Below are 21,780 nucleotides of genomic sequence, written 5' to 3'. Positions count from 1 at the left end.
GATTGAGACTGGGGTACCTGGGGCCCACTGGGTGGCCGAGTTAAGGGCCCACCACCGCTCCCTGCTCTGCCCCCAGCCACCACCACTCCTGCACTGCTTACTTGCTGTGAAAAATTAAAATGGCCGTGCATTCCACTTTGGAACACGCGGCCATCTTTATTTTTTCACAGCAAGTAAGCAGCAGAGCAGGGGTGGAACATGGTGCGGGCAGGGCCCAACAGGGTCGGGGCACATTGGGCTTTACCCTGGTAGCTCAGTAGGCCAGTCCCACCCTGGTGCAATAAACCTGCCCTTCTTGGGGCAGATATATCAAAGGTTTGGAACAAATTTCCCCTCATACCTTCCACATTCTATCACAGTAAAAAACAAACGAAAAAAAATTCCTGAAAAAATGTTTTTGCTATTTTTCTGCAACTGTTTCACATCTTTTATGGGGAGAAAAAAAATGGGAAAGAATGATAATTATAGACAAATTCCCCCTGACCATTTTGAATTTTCAATAGCAAAAAGGTGAAAAGATAGGTAGAAGATTCCACTGTATTTAGGGGAAGGAGTTGGGCTGTTGGCGTCTAAACACCTGGTTTCATAAACCCCATTGGGTTCTTTCTTGCCGTGTACTGATTAAAGGGGAAGTTCACATGTCATCATCATACGTCTTCATGGTTTGCCGTAGAAAGCCCTACTAAATGAAGGCAAACACAGATAGGCTTTCGTTACATAATGCCTAGCCAGCATAGACCCCACTTCCACCAAACACATGGCGGCCATAATGAAGCTGACCTGGCCAAGCCTTAGGCCAGTGATCAGGCTGCGCTGGGGGCCTATAAAGGGGGTAGTAACTATGGACTACAGTAATTAGGGGATTATTTTGACTGTACAAGATTTTATAATCACATGACTTACATGATCATGGAAAATGAAAAATTCTTACAATGTGCTTCTATTTAACCCTTCCATATCCAAGTTAGGATTCGGTTCGGCATTCAGCTGAATCTTTCACGTAGGATTTGGTGTTCGGCCAAACCCAAAAATAATGGATTTTGTGCATCCCTGATTGAAAATAATCGACTATTATGTCTGTTCCTGTGCCATGCAGTGTAAATGTAGGTGCATTCTGCTCTCCGGCACATTGTTGCTGCTGTGTTCCAGGGGATAGTTGAATGCCAGTGAAGTCCATATATCTGGTAGGACTGGCCCTTCTAGGGGCCCCAACCGGAAGGCCATTTAGGGCAACTGGAGTAGAAATTATCGGTGCCTGCCTTGGTTAGGCCTGGGAATGTGAGAAAGGGATAGGTTTGTATATGGGTAGTGTCTGAGTAATGGAGTTCCACTGTATGGGAATGCAGGAGTTAACTGACCCTATATCTCTCTATAGGGACTGTACTGTAGGGGGCACTTGTAAATGCAGGGAAAATAGTTCAACTTTATTATGTGTTGTACTATCCTGCCCCCTGCTGGTAAGTTTATTCAACTGCTCCCATCTTTTACCCACTCTCATTCTATTTTGCAATATTTTTGTTTTAAAGCCCTCAACTCAGATTTAATTTTCTTTTCAATCTACCGTATCAGGGATTTGTTTTATAAATATATATTTATATACTTTTTTGTGCCCTGGGTACCCCTGAAACTATAGCGGGGTGACTGTTACCCCAATGTTTCTATATATCTGTAACCTTGTTATGGGCTAAGGGGGCCCACCCTGAAGGCCAGTTAGGGGGGGAATTGGGGTGAGTGCTTATTTGTGCCCTGGGTACCCCTGGAACTATAGCGGGGTGACTGTTACCCCAATGTTTCTATATATCTGTAACCTTGTTATGGGCTAAGGGGGCCCAGCCTGAAGGCCAGTTAGGGGGGGATTTGGGGTGAGTGCTTATTTGTGCCCTGGGTACCCCTGGAACTATAGCGGGTTGACTGTTACCCCAATGTTTCTATATATCTGTAACCTTGTTATGGGCTAAGGGGGCCCAGCCTGAAGGCCAGTTAGGGGGGATTTGGGGTGAGTGCTTATTTGTGCCCTGGGTACCCCTGGAACTATAGCGGGGTGACTGTTACCCCAATGTTTCTATATATCTGTAACCTTGTTATGGGCTAAGGGGGCCCAGCCTGAAGGCCAGTTAGGGGGGGATTTGGGGTGAGTGCTTATTTGTGCCCTGGGTACCCCTGGAACTATAGCGGGGTGACTGTTACCCCAACGTTTCTATATATCTGTAACCTTGTTATGGGCTAAGGGGGCCCAGCCTGAAGGCCAGTTAGGGGGAGAGTTGCCATGTTCCCCTGGCAGTATGGCCACTGGGGGGGTACTTTTCATTAGACTGTGGATTAGGTTCCCATGACATGTGATTATTTTTGGGTGTGATAAACCCAGTGTATGATGGGAGTTTGCGTGTGGCTGGAAAGGAGTTGGCCAGGGCCCAAGAATGAAAGAAATACAGTTATAAAGGTAAAGATGGAGGGTTTCACCAGGGAACCTACAGAGCTTGGGTACATACAAAGAAGGGGAAACACAACCAACTCTACATCCTTCCATTCTACAGTATAAGTTCATATATTATTACTGAGAGGGGAGAGCAAATCCCTATTTGTATTTTAAATTGAGTTCCTGTTGCCACAGGGGTAAGAAAGCCATCCCATAAGATAAAACCCCCATTTTAGACATTAGTAAGTAGCCCCTAATAACTCCTCTTTAATTGCTTTCATCACTATAACTGGAAGGTGCAAACCTGGCTCCTCGTGGGAGGGATTTATAAGATAGACTGCTAATATGGCCTTTTCCATTCCTCCAATAAATGATTAAACCCTTGCTCCCCCTGCTGATGGCTCAAGGTAAATGCACCGGGGCCCCTGGATACTGAGTGTATATTAGCACAAGGGACACCTGGGAACAGGGCGGCACAGTATTCTTTTCCCTATTTATAAGGAATTGGCCCACCAGCCTGGCTCCTTTTATTCTATATAACTATGGTATTTAGTCCCTATTGTGTCTAAATCTTCATTTATATCATTTTCTATGTACAATTATACATGGTGCCTTCACTGTATCCACCTGAACTGCCACACAAACCCACCAATCAGGCTCTGATACACAGCGCTCTATGGCTTTTACTTACTTTCAGCAAAGTCGTTATTTAGTTTTAACCAATCACTTTCCGTCTCTGTGACGTCCGCTTGACTCTCTGCCTCCATAAACTGGAGATTAACATGTTTCACATTCTCTTCTAAATGTTAAAGCCCCTCAGGTATTGTGACAATGCAGAACTCAGCTGTGTCCACCAGTAGGGACTCTTTTGACTGTGCGGGGGGGGGGGGGAAGACGGCCATTGGAGACCAATGGACAGGGGCTTTGGTTTGGAAGGGTGAGTTCCCCTTTAAGTAAGAAATCTGTCCTGGCATGTAGGAGGCACTGTGCTCCCACACATACACAGGGCTGCCATCAGGGGGGCACAGGGGGGCACAGTTGTCCCAGACCCGGACAATTTTAACTTTAAAAGGGGGCCCGGCTGTGCTACAGTTTTCTTAGTATCTCGGGCCCCCTTAAATCAATTCCGGGCCCTGTCATTGGTGGTCAGCGGGCGATCCTATTGGTCGCTCCCCGTGCGTACATGCACGTCAGTACGCACGGGGTGCAACCTTATAAAAGGGCCCGGCGTCTTTCGGCACTCAGAAGTGCAGAGGTGTCATGAACGAAGTACCTCGCCGCTGAAGCCGCTGCCAGAGGAGCCGGACAAGCCAAGGGGGGCTGTGCTGTGCTGGCTACCAATGTACAAGGGGGGGCCCTGCTGGCTACCAATGTACAAGGGGGGGGCCCTGCTGGCTACCAATGTACAAGGGGGGCCCTGCTGGCTACCAATGTACAAGGGGGGCCCTGCTGGCTACCAATGTACAAGGGGGGCCCTGCTGGCTACCAATGTACAAGGGGGGGGCCCTGCTGCCTACCAATGTACAAGGGGGGGCCCTGCTGGCTACCAATGTACAAGGGGGGGCCCTGCTGGCTACCAATGTACAAGGGGGGCCCTGCTGGCTACCAATGTACAAGGGGGGGGCCCTGCTGGCTACCAATGTACAAGGGGGGGCCCTGCTGGCTACCAATGTACAAGGAGGGGCCCTGCTGGCTACCAATGTACTAGGGGGGGCCCTGCTGGCTACCAATGTACAAGGGGGGGCCCTGCTGGCTACCAATGTACAAGGGGGGGGCTGCTGGCTACCAATGTACTTGGGGGGCATTGCTGGCTACCAATGTATAAGGGGGGGGGGTCTGCTGGCTACCAATGTACAAGGGGGGGCCCTGCCGGCTACCAGTGTACAAGGGGGGGCACTGCTGGCTACCAATGTCTCATGTCTGTGAATCCTTTGTACTGGTGGGAGGGGGGCCCAGAAAATTTTGTTGTGAGGGGCCCCATGATTTCTGATGGCGGCCCTGCACATACACCCTAGGCCCCATCAGAGTTCTGCCTTTTACTCCCATACTACTTCCTGTTTCAGTGAGAGCAGCAGGATTTCCTGTCAGCTGGTCAGTGACTGTCACACAGAACATCACAAAATGGTGGCTCAAGGCAGTAAAAGGGTTAATACGTCCCTATGGCTCTAAACCGTACCATTTCCTTCTTTATCCTGTTACTGGGCAGAGGCCCATGTATCTAGTGTGCCATTTGTATTTGTGCCTTATTGGTTAATAGGTAGGCCACTCCCTTTGCGCTCTGATATAGTGCTTAGCAGGGGGGTGGGGCTTCCTCTTTGGCTGCATCTGTGTCTCTGGTGGGAGTTACACTGAGCCTGGGATCAACAGGGCCACAGATCCCTGATCCAAAGTCTGCTATTCGGGATCCTTAACAGCTAAGGTATTCATCCTGAGGTAACTATCCAGACTGCCCTCCATAGTGGTGCTGAGCTGACAGGAGCCCTTACCCTGCCCACACTCTTACACTTAAGGTGGCCATACACGCACAGATAATATTGTAGGAAACCTCGTTTCGTACGATATTCGGTGCGTGTATGGTATGTCGGCGAGTCGATCGATATCGCAGGAGGCTGCTGATATCAGTCGACTCGCCGATCGGACCAGTTTGAAAATTTTGATCGGGCGCCATAGAAGGCGCCTGACCAAAATCTCCCTTCAGCGCTGAATTGGCAGAAGGAGGTAGAAATCCTATTGTTTCTACCTCCTTACCTGCCGATTCAGCCCTGAATGGTGGTCGCACCGATGGTCGCACGAAACATCGTCAGATCGCCACGTGTATGGCCAGCTTAACTGCTAATTCCTCTGTGTGAGTATTATCTAAATCCCCGTGCACTAATTGTCTGGGACAATAAATCAGTTCCAGTTTGTTTTTACCGCAAAGAACCTTCTGGTGTCTATTCTTTACATTACTTTGCACACAGTTGGTTGAACGTGATGGACGTACGTCTTTTTTCAACCTAACTTACTATGTTACAGCATAAGTGAGTTGTAGTAGCGCTACACCCCAAGGTCATCTTGTGTGTTAGAGTCCTATGGACCCCATGCGCTAAAGCCATTCTAGTTGGTGTTGCCTGTTCTTACAGCCATAGAGGGGTTACATTTTCTCTTTGGGTAGAGGATCTCTCGGCGGCTGATATACTGATTCATGTCAATATCACCGTGGTCTTCGTTACCTTGTTCATATGGTTGTTATTGTTTCACACTTATGCCTAGTTGCTAGGGGAGGGTCCAGTAGGAAACCGGAGAGATCTGCCTATATCATGCAACGTCCATTTTAAAGTGAACTGCCCCTCTGAAAATATATATATATATATATGCAATATAATATACACAGGCAAGAGGTTTTTGTTGGCGGGAAGTTTTAGCAGTGACGTGGGCAGACATGTTGAAGCTGCTTTTAACAAAGCCACACCCACTCTGCTGTCATCATCATACGTCTTCATGGTTTGCCGTAGAAAGCCCTACTAAATGAAGGCAAATACAGATAGGCTTTCGTTACATAATGCCTAGCTGAGCTGGCCTAACCATCATATAGACCCCACTTCCACCAACTGCATGGCGGCCATAATGAAGCTGACCTGGCCAAGCCTTAGGCCAGTGATCAGGCTGCGCTGGGGGCCTATAAAGGGGGTAGTAACTATGGACTACAGTAATTAGCGGATTATTTTGACTGTACAATTAGTTGTTAGTGTATCCAATATTTAAAAAAGGAGCAATGGAAATTAGGGATGCACCAAATCCAGGATTTGTTTTGGGCAAAGATTTTATAATCACATGACTTACATTTCTTACAATGTGCTTCTATTTAACCCTTCCATATCCAAGTTAGGATTCGGTTCGGCATTCAGCTGAATCTTTCACGTAGGATTTGGTGTTCGGCCAAACCCAAAAATAATGGATTTTGTGCATCCCTGATTGAAAATAATCGACTATTATGTCTGTTCCTGTGCCATGCAGTGTAAATGTAGGTGCATTCTGCTCTCCGGCACATTGTTGCTGCTGTGTTCCAGGGGATAGTTGAATGCCAGTGAAGTCCATATATCTGGTAGGACTGGCCCTCCTAGGGGCCCCAACCTCAAGGCCATTTAGGGCAACTGGAGTAGAAATTATCGGTGCCTGCCTTGGTTAGGCCTGGGATTGTGAGAAAGAGATAGCTTTGTATATGGGTAGTGTCTGAGTAATGGAGTTCCACTGTATGGGAATGCAGGAGTTAACTGACCCTATATCTCTCTATAGGGACTGTACTGTAGGGGGCACTTGTAAATGCTCAATGCAGAGAAACATGTTCAACTTTATTATGTGTTGTACTATCCTGCCCCCTGCTGGTGAGTTTATTCAACTGCTCCCATCTTTTACCAACTCTCATGGTATTTTGCAATATTTTTGTTTTAAAGCCCTCAACTCAGATTTAATTTTCTTTTCAATCTTTTCAATCTACCGTATTAGGTATTTATTAAAACAGGGAACATGGCGGCACAGTATTCTCTTCCCTATTTATAAGGAATTGGCCCACGAGCCTGGCTCCTTTTATTCTATATAACTATGGTATTTAGTCCCTATTGTGTCTAAATCGCCATTTATATCATTTTCTATGTACAATTATACATGGTGCCTTCACTGTATCCACCTGAACTGCCACACAAACCCACCAATCAGGCTCTGATACACGGCGCTCTATGGCGATTACTTACTTTCAGCAAAGTTGTTATTTAGTTTTAACCAATCACTTTCCGTCTCTGTGACGGCCGCTTGACTCTCTGCCTCCATAAACTGGAGATTAACATGTTTCACATTCTCTTCTAAATGTTAAAGCCCCTCAGGTATTGTGACAATGCAGAACTCAGCTGTGTCCACCAGTAGGGACTCTTTTGACTGTGCGGGCGGGGGGGGGGGGAAGACGGCCATTGGAGACCATTGGACAGGGGGCTTTGGTTTGGAAGGGTGAGTTTCCCTTTAAGTAAGAAATCTGTCCCGGCATGTAGGGGGCACTGTGCTCCCACACATACATGCTAGGCCCCATCAGAGTTCTGCCTTTTACTCCCACACTACTTCCTGTTTCAGTGAGAGCCGCAGTATTTCCTGTCAGCTGATCAGTGACTGTCACACAGAACATCACAAAATGGTGGCTCAAGGCAGTAAAAGGGTTAATACGTCCCTATGGCTCTAAACCCTACCATTTCCTTCTTTATCCTGTTACTGGGCAGAGGCCCATGTATCTAGTGTGCCATTTGTATTTGTGCCTTATTGGTTAATAGGTAGGCCACTCCCTTTGCGCTCTGATATAGTGCTTAGCAGGGGGGTGGGGCTTCCTCTTTGGCTGCCTCTGTGTCTCTGGTGGGAGTTACACTGAGCTTGGGATCAACAGGGCCACGGATCCCTGATCCAAAGTCTGCTATTCGGGATCCTCAACAGCTAAGGTATTCATCCTGAGGTAACTATCCAGACTGCCCTCCATAGTGGTGCTGAGCTGACAGGAGCCCTTACCCTGCCCACACTCTTACACTTAAGGTGGCCATACACGCACAGATAATATTGTAGGAAACCTCGTTTCGTACGATATTCGGTGCGTGTATGGTATGTCGGCGAGTCGACCGATATCGCAGGAAGCTGCTGATATCGACTCGCCGATCGGACCAGTTTGAAAATTTTGATCAGGCGCCATAGAAGGCGCCTGACCAAAATCTCCCTTCAGCGCTGAATCGGCAGAAGGAGGTAGAAATCCTATTGTTTCTACCTCCTTACCTGTCGATTCAGCCCTGAATGGTGTGTGGCGGATCTGACGATGTTTCGTCAGATCGCCATGTGTATGGCCAGCTTAACTGCTAATTCCTCTGTGTGAGTATTATCTAAATCCCCGTGCACTAATTGTCTGGGACAATAAATCAGTTCCAGTTTGTTTTTACCGCAAAGAACCTTCTGGTGTCTATTCTTTACATTACTTTGCACACAGTTGGTTGAACGTGATGGACGTACGTCTTTATTCAACCTAACTTACTATGTTACAGCATAAGTGAGTTGTAGTAGCACTACACCCCAAGGTCATCTTGTGTGTTAGAGTCCTATGGACCCCATGCGCTAAAGCCATTCTAGTTGGTGTTGCCTGTTCTTACAGCCATAGAGGGGTTACATTTTCTCTTTGGGTAGAGGATCTCTCGGCGGCTGATATACTGATTCATGTCAATATCACCGTGTCTGAGCCGTGTAACATTGCACTGCCCTGTGAGATAAATGGTCCTGACGTTTCTGGGGTTGCTCCCCAGCCGGTAAATCATCTGTAAAGCTTGCCATACATGCACAGATAATATTGTAGGAAACCTCGTTTCGTACGATATTCGGTGCCGTGTATGGCAAGTCGGCGAGTCGACCGATATCGCAGAAGGCTGCTGATATCGGTCAACTCGCCGATCGGGCGGGTTAAAAGATTTTGATTGGGCGCCATAGAAGGCGCCTGAGCAAAATCTGCCTTTAGGGCTGAATCGGCACAAGGAGGTAGAAATCCTATTGTTTCTGCCTCCTCATCGGCTGTTTCAGCCCTGAACGGTTATTGGCCGATTGTACCATCTTTCATGCGACCGAAAGATCGGAAATCACCACGTGTGTGGCCACCTTAAGGGCCAGGGCCGGTATTACAAATCTACCAGCAATACAATTTGTAACTCCCACTATTTCCTAAACTCCTCCCCCTACTACACATATATTTAAGTGCTCTGAGACCCCTTCTTTATGTTCAGAACCTCCCCGCAGACCTGACGCGCCCACACACCCACTCCCTGCCCCTGAAACTCCCCCCCCATGACACCGCCACCACCCCTCCCTCAATACTGGCCGGTAAACTAGGGGGGAAAAGGTGGCAAACATAGACGCTCACCTGGAGTGACACAAACTGGCTTAGTGCCCAGGTGGGGGGGCACACTATACACTGGTTCTCTCTGGTTCTGTGAGCTATATCTCTACAGCCAGGAACCCAGTAAGTCGGGCCTGTAGGTAACCTGTCCTGCAGGTTGCGGGTAGGACTTTTGGATGTGGGTTGCCAATAGGGCCGTATTGCTGATTCGGAAATACTGTACAGGTATGGGATCCCTTATCCGGAAACCCATTATCCAGAAAGTTCCGAATTACGGAAAGGCCATCTCCCATAGACTCCATTATAAGATAACAATTCTAATTTTAAAAAATTATTTCCTTTTTATCTGTAATAATAAAACAGTACATGTACTTGATCCCAACTAAGATATAATTACCCCTTATTGGGGGCAGAACAGTCCTATTGGGTTTATTTCATGGTTAAATGATTCCCTTTTCTCTGTAATAATAAAACGGTACATGTACTTGATCCCAACTAAGATATAATTACCCCTTATTGGGGGCAGAACAGCCCTATTGGGTTTATTTAATGGTTAAATGATTCCCTTTTCTCTGTAATAATAAAACAGTACCTGTACTTGATCCCAACTAAGATATAATTACCCCTTATTGGGGCAGAACAGTCCTATTGGGTTTATTTAATGGTTAAATGATTCCCTTTTCTCTGTAATAATAAAACAGTACCTGTACTTGATCCCAACTAAGATATAATTACCCCTTATTGGGGGCAGAACAGCCCTATTGGGTTTATTTAATCGTTAAATGATTCCCTTTTCTCTGTAATAATAAAACAGTACCTGTACTTGATCCCAATTAAAAAATAATGAATCCTTATTGGAGGCAAAACAAGCCTAGACTTAAGTTATGGATATCCAAATTACGGAAAGATCCCTTATCTGGAAAACCCCAGGTCCCAAACATTCTGGATAACAGGTCCCATACCTGAAAATAAGTCATTTTAAACACTCATTCACGATACCTAACTTAACTCTTGTTTTCTAGATCAAGAACATGAACCAGAGGGAACCCCCAGACTATTCTCAGGTTTTTATTCCATGTTTTCTGTAATAGTTTATTTTTTTAAATATTTCAGCATCTTTTCCTCATTGTTGTGGTTCCTTACATGGTACGGGTATAAACGGATGTTAGAAGCCCATTTAGTAACAACAGCATAGTTGTTATATATAAACATTCACAGTAAAGAACATTTCAGTCCACTAGAATCTCTATTCCAATCTGCCACTGAAACCATTGCCTGGTCACTAGGGTAAGTGCAGGGCCGGATTTCTCTTCTGGGCGCCCCAAGGCCACCCCTGTTGTTCCCCCCCCCCCCCGTGTGCTCCTTTAAACTCCCATACGGAGCAGTGGGGAGAGGTCCCAGCTGCTCCGTATGGGAGCCAAACTTGTGGTGGGGTGGCATGCCGCCCCTAAGCTTCTGCCGCCCTGGGCCCGGGCCTCTGTGGCCTCTCCACAAATCCGGGCCTGCCTGTGTGATGGGCATCAATGGCCAATAGGAGTTGGGGCCACAGCTGGGGTGTACTTAGTCTGTTATTGTTAATTCTTAATAAAGTTTATGGCATACGCTGATATTGCCACAGCTTTAGTCTCTTTAGTGTCTTGGTTTCAAGTTTCTATGTAACAATTTTTATGGAGTAATCGGGCTCTTCTATGTATTTTTCTAAAGGCAATTACCAAAAATTGCTATGGTGATACGATACATGTTACCATTCATTTTTTTGGCTGATGATCAAGGTGCAGTTTGTACCCATTGGGTTAAGCACACAGTATATTGTTGAATCACTGCAATGAAGAGAAATGCTGGAACACAGGGCACACTGCAAAATAAAAGCCATAATGTTTGGGGGGCACACCCCCCATAAGGCTTGTATGTATAGCTTTAATAAACAGCAGCTTGTCCCCATTTTGCAGTTATCCTGTGTTCTGCATTTCTCTTTACTGCAATGATTCCATGGGGATGCTGTCTCCCTTTATTGCTGAGCACCAGTGCTACTATCCTGAATTAGGAGCCAGGGTGTGCATTGGTGATTGCCACGTGCCATTTCGGTGAAACATTTGTGGTAGTATGTTTTGATCCAAGTGTCTAGAAAACCTCTGCCCCAAATATAAATAGCCAGTAATGAAGTGAAGTCAAGTGAACCATAGACACATAGTGCCCCAGTCTTTTATTAGGTGAACAGCAGCATCAGGCAAAATGTCCCTTTTCACCTGGCATCAACGTTAATGATATTTAATGGGAACAGCCATGTCTGAAGCACATACAGAACATATTCCAGCGAGTGCATTTTAGTGAAGGTCTGTAAATCACCCCAGCAGCTAAAGCTCTTTACATTGAATAAGATTACAAGGAAAGATAAGTGGAAGGGAACATTTTGATCGCTGCTGTTTGCCACCAGATGGCTGGGGCAGCCCATACTGGCACAAAGAAGAATTATAGGAGAGGAGGAGCCACTGGCTTTCACATACCTGTCAGCTCTCCTGGATTTCCCTGGTTTAGAACCCCCTCCCCTGTACTCCCCTCACTCATGCGCAGGGACCATTCAGTGCCACAAGATGGGCCTTGAGCGTATGCGCAGTGATGTAGGCCACGCCTACCTTCTTAGCAGGATGCTGACCCCCCCTGTGAGGCCACTCATTCAAGTGGATATCTCTGGTTACAGCCTAAATATAAAGTGAAAGAAAATGGTTGCCAATGCACAATGTCCGTCTTGGTAAAAATATATAAATTCTTGTTACAAAAAATGAGGTGTTAGTACCATACTTTGGCCAAAGTATATAAGCTTGTGGGCCTTATCGAGGCCTCTTATTACATGTGAGTCCTACACTGCATATTGCTGTATGAAATCTCTGGGGCAGTTAAAATCATTATCCCCCCAGCAACAAGCTCTAGTGTGGAAAGCCCATGTAACGGAGGTGCTCCTACGAGCAATTCCTCTACGCTAAAGGCAGAGTGGCACAATTGGCAGCACTCGGTCTGACATCAAGAGGAAGAAAATAATTATCGGTGCGCAGTTTCAGCCTATTGAAGCCTCTGTTTATGAGTTATCTGTTAGGAATGGCCTCTTCCAAGGGAACATTCAGCTTCTAAGCACCGTATCTGTATAAATATATTTTTTTAAAAGATGGGCTGCTGGTACCATACTTTGGCCAAAATATGTAAGCTCACGTGCCACGTCAAGGCCCCTCATTATACGTGAGACCTACACTGCCTACCGGTGTAATAAATGTATGGTGTTGTACTAATCTATGGGGCATTTATATATCATTGGTCTCCGTACAACAACGTGACTAATAATATTATATTGCACTTACAATGCCCTATTGTCAGTAGTACTTGAGTTTGTGACTGGAAAACCCCTCTCTGTGAGAAGCAGCAGATGAGGAGAATAACAAGAGCTGTGTTAGATATAGGCATTATGGTTGAATGTGATGGACGTGTGTCTTTTTTCAACCCAACTTACTATGCTACTATGTTACTATGTGTAATGGCTGATGAGGGAAAAGGGGAGGGGCTGGGGAGCTCTCTTCCCAGGAAGCAGGAAGTAGGGGATTTGCTGGTGCAGTGAGTTTTGACTCTCCTGAGGAGACGACACTGAGCTGAGTAGCTGTGGGTTTATGAAGTCATTTCCCCCCATTAGTGTGTGAGGGGCTGACAAGGAGCAGGTTTTATAATAATGCAGATGCCCAGTGAATCTATTAGGGATTCTGAGGAGTGAACTTCCATTTTGATTCATATGTTATGTGTTGCTGAAACGTATTTTTTTGGTGAAACGCTGCCATTAGAGTGAGTTTCCACATATGGTGTGGGGAGGTGGGCTCATTCCTAAAGAAACAGACACCTGTATAAGAGTTACCTGTGTAGCAAACTAATGGCAATCGCCAGAGAGCAGGAGGAAGCCATGGCTATGCAACAGCAAAGCTAGTAGGAAACCAATAGACTCCTAATGACTGAACTAAAAGTGCAGACAGTAACACTGCTTTGGGTCAATGCCATCAGACCGTGGCTAAAAACTACAGGGTGGTTCAGCCCTAGTCCTGGCACCGATAACTGCTCACAAAGCGCTACACAAGATGGCCCCCTCAGATAACACTGAGGTAGAAATGTAACCAATAGGGTAGTCTGCAAAGGTGATTACACCACTAACTGCTGAGCCCCAAAAGGCCTACTATTGTCTTACTGAACAGGATGCCAAGGACTGTGTCAGACTAAAAGCAATCCCCTATCATGGCCGGAGTTAATATGACTACACAGACCCATGGTGGGCATAAATTGGGCTTTTAATACTGACTTTCCAGCGACATCAAAGATGTATGATCTAATTCATGTTGTAAATGATGGAAAAATGACATGGCTACAGTCTGAGAAATCAGCTCCTGGCCAGATCATTGAGAGAGTGGCACTAGCCAACTACATCAGGTCTCTTCCTACAAAGATCCAGCACTGGGTTGGGCAAGGATACCCCAAAGATAAAGAACAGTTGGTCAGCTTAGTGGAACCAAGGTACAGAGGATTTACTTCAGGATGCACCTCTACAGGAATAGTAAGATGTCTGGTACAGCCAGTAAAGACTGTTCCTGTTAATAAAGGGGCACGTAAACAAACCAAGGCCTCCATCCTGGGACTAGGATCAGTTACAGGGTTGGTGGTGTCGTGAACTCACACATATAGCGGCAACTTGTACCCCTTCAACTGAACCAGTGGAATGTGCTGCATTCAGGCACATTCATTATTTGCTTGGCCTTTGTGTTCTGCAGAGACTGTTTCTAAAACTAAATGTATAAATAAATATATAAGGTTGCAGTGTTAATGCTTTGCTAGACTCTGGTAGTGTGGCCAGTCTAGTGCATGCCAACCATTTGGATCACAGTAATCAAAAAGGGCAATGCATGGGTTAATGCGCATACATGAGAATGCTAAGAAATATCCCACTGCTATGGCTCCAACTGAACCCCCTGCAGTACTATGTATCTTTCATGAGGTGGGGGCGGTGAAACCCAAATGTATAAAGTAATACTGGTTTTAGGCTTTCCCTTATTTTGGAGGTTATGGGGCTGAAAACCCAGTACAAAAAGGAAAGTATAATTAAGGCCTGGCCTTTTGATTACAGCCCTAGCCAGAATCATGGGAACAGGAGGCTACTTTGCACCAAAGTGTAACAGCAGGGTGTATAACTGGTTGGATTAAGCCTGTACCTTTAACCCTGGGGTTAGTACTGGTGTCAGTGCCACTGTAGAAAAAAGTGGGGAAACTAAGATTTACCACCCAGGATAAAGAAAGTCTTGGCAAATTTACCATGTAAATGGAGAGAGAATTTGCTCTCAGTGCCGTTAATGTGATGGAACTGTGGCCTGTCAGTCAGGATACACATTAGAACCTCAGATTTGTCTCTCCTTATCCTACAACACAGGGTTTTGGATGCTGTGAGAGACTCTCATCATTGGCTCAGTACCTGACTTTATACAGTTCACGTCTTTTCATATGTACTGCTCTATGTACTGTTCTGTGGTCACATCAGCTGTAGGTTTGGGAGTTAATAACCTGCACGGAGCTTTGTCAGTGACTAAATAAGCTACTGCCCTGCACTACTGGATACTCTGTATTGCCTGGGGGACTAAGTTATTATCCATTGGCTGAGGCAGGTTAACCTTTTTAGTGCCACAGGACGTAGAATCTACGTCCTGGGTACTAAAGGACCAAAGTGCCACAGAACGTAGATTCTACGTCCTGGGGCACTTCCGGGTTTGGGAGCGGAGAAGCGGCTTTTCAAGCCACTTCTTCGCTCCCCGCTCGTTCCCCAGCCTCCAGACACAAGTCAGAGGTGGGGAACGAGTGGCCCCTGGGGCGCGATCGCCCAGGGGCCCCATAGGAAATGTCAGGACACGCTGTCTATGCGTGCCTGACATTTCCTGCTCTCCCTTCCCTCCCCCCTGGCCCCCCTTCTCATACTCACCGGACGCTTTGCAGCGTCTCCTGGGTCCTTCCTCCCACCTTCACACGATGTCTGTGCCTGCTTGTCCCAGGTAAGTGTAAAAAAACACACATACACACACATAATACACTAATACACACTTATACTCACACTTACACACAAACACATACATTTTGGGTAGTTGTTGGGTTTCACACATTCAGAACAGTTACACTTACACATACTTACTTGCACACTCACTTGCACACTCACACACATGCACAAAAAACACATTTTACCATGTGTACACACTCACTTACACACTTATGTAATTTTGTATTTTTTTTTTTTTTCTATCGCATCGTTTTTATTCTTGCCTGAAAAAAATGTTTTATTGCCTTTGCGGATAGCGTATTCGCTAACCGCACTGCGCAATACCTTTTGTGTATTATTTTGGTGTTTCTACTACATGTTCTGTGATTTTGGTGCATTTTTGGGTTTTTTACTGCATGTTTAGCCATTTTATAGCATTTTCAGTTATGCATAGTTGTTGCTCGCTTGACTTTGTCTGTAAAACTTATTTGCCCAAGCCAAAATACTCAAACTGTTATTCTGCCTGCAGATATTATTAGGCAAAAAAAAAATGATTTTAGTGATTTCTTTTTTATTTTTATCAATTTTAGGGCTTTTTACATTGTTCTTTGTTACTTGTCTTTGCACATGGACATTTTGTCTGCTGTATTTCAATTTGGCATCCTCTGTACCCCACATAGTTTGGTAAATCTATTCATATTGGGCATCAAACTTTTCAGTAGACCCCTGGCGTTCATAGTTAGAATGTTTTATGTTGATACGTTACTAAATGTGGGGGTACATAATGGGGTAAAATGCAAGCTTTGTGACAATTTTCAGAAATGTCATAAAAACCGTTCTGTTTAGCATAGCTTTGTAGTTTGGTAGTTTGCAGTAGAAAGATGTATTTACCCATTTTTGTTTTGTCAGAATGTGTACTTTCGGAAAATATATGGTTTTCTAGGGTCTCTGTACTGTTAGGGGATCTTATGCCGCATAATACACATACCTGGTGCAAAAACTGCATGAGCCGGAGCGTCTTATGTGAAAATTCATATGCACTATTTTTACTTGGGTGCCCCTGTACCCCACATAGTTTGGTAAATCTATGCATATAGGGCATCAAACTGTTCAGTAGGCCCCTGGCGTTCATATTTAGAATGTTTTATGTTGATACGGTACAAAATGTGGAGGTACATAATGGGGTAAAATGCAAGTTTTGTGACAATTTTCAGAAATGTCATAAAAACCGTTCTGTTTAGCATAGCTTTGTAGTTTGGTAGTTTACAGTAGAAAGATGTATTTACCCATTTTTGTTTTGTCAGAATGTGTACTTTCGTAAAATATATGGTTTTCTAGGGTCTCTGTATTGTTAGGGGGTCTTATGCCGCATAATACACATACCGGGTGCAAAAACTGCATGAGCCGGAGCGTCTTATGTGAAAATTCATATGCACTATTTTTGCTTGGGTGCCCCTGTACACCACATAGTTTGGTAAATCTATGCATATAGGGCATCAAACTGTTCAGTAGACCCATGGCGTTCATATTTAGAATGTTTTATGTTGATACGGTACAAAATGTGGGGATACATAATGGGGTAAAATGCAAGCTTTGTGACAATTTTCAGAAATGTCATAAAAACCGTTCTGTTTAGCATAGCTTTGTAGTTTGGTAGTTTGCAGTAGAAAGATGTATTTACCCATTTTTGTTTTGTCAGAATGTGTACTTTCGGAAAATATATGGTTTTCTAGAGTCTCCTAACTGTTAGGGGGTCTTATGCCGCATAATGCACATGCCGGTAGCTTATATTGCAGTATATACACTTTGTATGCACTAACTTCCTTTTGGGGTCTCTAAATGCCAGATACATCAGTGATCCTATGCACAATGGGCATCAAACTGTTCAGCGGACCCTTGGCTTTCATATTTAGGGTGTGTTTTCTTGGTACCTAATGTTATGTGGGAGATAAGGTGCTTGAAAGTGGAAGATTTGATGTGATTTTCAGGTATTTCACCAAAACTAGCAATTTTGGGAAAGCACTGCGACTCTGTAGTTTGGAGTAGAAAGACATGGGTACCAATTTTGAATTTGCCCGAATGTGTACTTTCCAAAAATATATGGTTTTGGGGGGTCAATGTATTTTTTTGTGTTTTTACCCCACAGAAAATGCAGTAAACGTGTTGAATTTTCAGTAGCTACCGAGATCTCCTGGGCAATTTGTATGCACTAACTTCCTTATGGGGTCTCTAAATGCCAGATACATTGGTGATCCTATGCACAATGGGCATCAAACTGTTCAGCGGACCCTTGGCTTTCATATTTAGGGTGTGTTTTCTTGGTACCTAATGTTATGTGGGAGATAAGGTGCTTGAAAGTGAAAGATTTGATGTGATTTTCAGGTATTTCACCAAAACTAGCAATTTTGGGAAAGCACTGCGACTCTGTAGTTTGGAGTAGAAAGACATGGGTACCAATTTTGAATTCGCCCGAATGTGTTCTTTCCAAAAATATATGGTTTTGGGGGGTCAATGTATTTTTTTGTGTTTTTACCCCACAGAAAATGCAGTAAATGTGTTGAATTTCAGTAGCTAAAGAGACCTCTGGGGCAATCTCTATGCACTAACTTCCTTATGGGGTCTCTAAATGCCAGATACAATGCTGATCCTATGCACAATGGGCATCAAACTGTTCAGCGGACCCTTGGCTTTCATATTTAGGGTGTGTTTTCTTGGTACCTAATGTTATGTGGGAGATAAGGTGCTTGAAAGTGGAAGATTTGATGTGATTTTCAGGTATTTCACCAAAACTAGCAATTTTGGGAAAGCACTGCGACTCTGTAGTTTGGAGTAGAAAGACATGGGTACCAATTTTGAATTCGCCCGAATGTGTACTTTCCAAAAATATATGGTTTTGGGGGGTCAATGTATTTTTTTGTGTTTTTACCCCACAGAAAATGCAGTAAATGTGTTGAATTTTCAGTAGCTAAAGAGACCTCTGGGGCAATCTCTATGCACTAACTTCCTTATGGGGTCTCTAAATGCCAGATACAGTGGTGATCCTATGCACAATGGGCATCAAACTGTTCAGCGGACCCTTGGCTTTCATATTTAGGGTGTGTTTTCTTGGTACCTAATGTTATGTGGGAGATAAGGTGCTTGAAAGTGGAAGATTTGATGTGATTTTCAGGTATTTCACCAAAACTAGCAATTTTGGGAAAGCACTGCGACTCTGTAGTTTGGAGTAGAAAGACATGGGTACCAATTTTGAATTCGCCCGAATGTGTTCTTTCCAAAAATATATGGTTTTGGGGGGTCAATGTATTTTTTTGTGTTTTTACCCCACAGAAAATGCAGTAAATGTGTTGAATTTTCAGTAGCTAAAGAGACCTCTGGGGCAATCTCTATGCACTAACTTCCTTATGGGGTCTCTAAATGCCAGATACAATGCTGATCCTATGCACAATGGGCATCAAACTGTTCAGCGGACCCTTGGCTTTCATATTTAGGGTGTGTTTTCTTGGTACCTAATGTTATGTGGGAGATAAGGTGCTTGAAAGTGGAAGATTTGATGTGATTTTCAGGTATTTCACCAAAACTAGCAATTTTGGGAAAGCACTGCGACTCTGTAGTTTGGAGTAGAAAGACATGGGTACCAATTTTGAATTCGCCCGAATGTGTACTTTCCAAAAATATATGGTTTTGGGGGGTCAATGTATTTTTTTGTGTTTTTACCCCACAGAAAATGCAGTAAACGTGTTGAATTTTCAGTAGCTAAAGAGACCTCTGGGGCAATCTCTATGCACTAACTTCCTTATGGGGTCTCTAAATGCCAGATACAGTGGTGATCCTATGCACAATGGGCATCAAACTGTTCAGCGGACCCTTGGCTTTCATATTTAGGGTGTGTTTTCTTGGTACCTAATGTTATGTGGGAGATAAGGTGCTTGAAAGTGGAAGATTTGATGTGATTTTCAGGTATTTCACCAAAACTAGCAATTTTGGGAAAGCACTGCGACTCTGTAGTTTGGAGTAGAAAGACATGGGTACCAATTTTGAATTCGCCCGAATGTGTACTTTCCAAAAATATATGGTTTTGGGGGGTCAATGTATTTTTTTGTGTTTTTACTCCACAGAAAATGCAGTAAACGTGTTGAATTTTCAGTAGCTAAAGAGACCTCTGGGGCAATCTCTATGCACTGACGTCCTTATGGGGTCTCTAAATGCCAGATACAGTGCTGATCCTATGCACAATGGGCATCAAACTGTTCAGCGGACCCTTGGCTTTCATATTTAGGGTGTGTTTTCTTGGTACCTAATGTTATGTGGGAGATAAGGTGCTTGAAAGTGGAAGATTTGATGTGATTTTCAGGTATTTCACCAAAACTAGCAATTTTGGGAAAGCACTGCGACTCTGTAGTTTGGATTAGAAAGACATGGGTACCAATTTTGAATTCGCCTGAATGTGTACTTTCCAAAAATATATGGTTTTGGGGGGTCAATGTATTTTTTTGTGTTTTTACCCCACAGAAAATGCAGTACGTGTGTTGAATTTTCAGTAGCTAAAGAGATCTCCTGGGCAATCTCTATGCACTAACTTCCTTATGGGGTCTCTAAATGCCAGATACATTGGTGATCCTATGCACAATGGGCATCAAACTGTTCAGCGGACCCTTGGCTTTCATATTTAGCGTGTGTTCTTTTGGTACCTAATGTTATCTGGGAGATAAGGTGCTTGAAAGTGGAAGATTTGATGTGATTTTCAGGTATTTCACCAAAACTAGCAATTTTGGGAAAGCACTGCGACTCTGTAGTTTGGAGTAGAAAGACATGGGTACCAATTTTGAATTCGCCCGAATGTGTACTTTCCAAAAATATATGGTTTTGGGGGGTCAATGTATTTTTTTGTGTTTTTTACCCCACAGAAAATGCAGTAAACGTGTTGAATTTTCAGTAGCTAAAGAGATCTCCTGGGCAATTTGTATGCACTAACTTCCTTATGGGGTCTCTAAATGCCAGATACATTGGTGATCCTATGCACAATGGGCATCAAACTGTTCAGCGGACCCTTGGCTTTCATATTTAGCGTGTGTTTTCTTGGTACCTAATGTTATGTGGGAGATAAGGTGCTTGAAAGTGGAAGATTTGAGGTGATTTTTTAGAATTTTCATAATTTTTTATAGAAAATGCTAAATTCAGTAAAGCATTGCTGTTTGTTACTTAGGAGTTGGAAGACATAGTTACCCATTTCGGATTCGTCAGAATGTGTAGTTTTCAAAAATGTATGGTTTCCTGGGGTAAACCTAATGTTCCAGGACTTTTGGCTTTGGAATGTAAAGTATGCCGTATTCTGCTGTAATGCTTTGAAAATTTAGTAATTTACTGCTGGGAGTTTTTGATCTATAGAAGTCAGAAATCTCAATAAAACTATACATATCAGGTATTGGCACGTTCGGGAGACATGAGGCTTTCCAAATCAGTTGAATTTTTGTCCATAAAATAAAATATGTTTCTGGTAGAAATCCTTATATCATGAAAAATAGCATTTTTTCTTTTTTTTTTTGTATTTCAAGCTCTAAATCTTGTTCCAGAAGTGGAAATACACAAAAACTCAGGTAGATTTGGAAAGCTCAGGTTCTCCTGAAAAAAACAATATATAGTTTGCCTACCTAAACTTAACCCTGCCCCCAGTAAAAGCCCCTACATTGAGAGAGCACAGAATGTTTACAAAACGTCTGGCACTGGGGGGAACTGAAATGACGAATTCGGCTGGCACTTAAAGGGTTAATGTTGGGCGTCCCATGCAGAGAGACATTTGCCTTACTGTATATCCCATGAATATTATTGCTGCAGATACAGCATTCCTACTCATTCTTATCAGGGGAACACCAAGCTGCTGGGAGTTGCTTTTGCTGGATTGGCCTGAAGGCAATACATTCATTGTGGAAGTGAATTGCTCTTTAAATGAATCCTAAGGAATCTGTAAGCAACGTTGGTTTAATTTCCCCTCACACTTGCTATGAATGCCTGGACTGGATGTTAAAAAGTGGCGCTATTACATACTGTGTGAGTTGCTGGACTGTGACCCTGTCACTCTGTGCCACTGAGCCCTGGGAAATAAGCTCCTATTATGTCTTGTAATGGGACAAATCTGTTTCTTTAGTTATTTTCTTCAATTACAATTGCTCATTCAATAAAACCTATAACTTTACATAGCCCTGGGTTACTGGAACTGACAATTTAAGAAGGGCACGTGGGGAGCACCCTCTCTCGCTCACTGATACAAAACTACCCCAAGGGTACCCCTGCTTCAGAAAAACCCACCCTATGGTCCAACTAACTCTGCCTTCCCCTCATTTGATGACTGCAGGGAAAACATTGATACCTTCCTCCACAGTTCTGATAATATGCAGGCATTATTTCTCCTACTGTAAAGTGCCCCCCAGGATTGTGGGGGTGTCT

General features: G+C 44.2%; 1 long non-coding RNA gene across 1 annotated transcript in view; it reads left to right on the top strand.

The window, feature by feature from the left end:
* Positions 1–10,321: 10,321 nt before the first annotated feature.
* LOC101731953 overlaps positions 10,322–21,780 on the top strand; it is a 63,171-nt gene continuing 51,712 nt past the window's right edge. The window contains exon 1 of the long non-coding RNA XR_004219850.1: positions 10,322–10,363. This is a non-coding gene — a long non-coding RNA (uncharacterized LOC101731953). The remainder of the gene's footprint in view (positions 10,364–21,780) is intronic.

This window comes from Xenopus tropicalis, chromosome 8, assembly GCF_000004195.4.
Source record: "Xenopus tropicalis strain Nigerian chromosome 8, UCB_Xtro_10.0, whole genome shotgun sequence".
Lineage (NCBI taxonomy): Eukaryota > Metazoa > Chordata > Amphibia > Anura > Pipidae > Xenopus > Xenopus tropicalis.
This window is presented reverse-complemented; position numbering and strand designations above follow the sequence as displayed.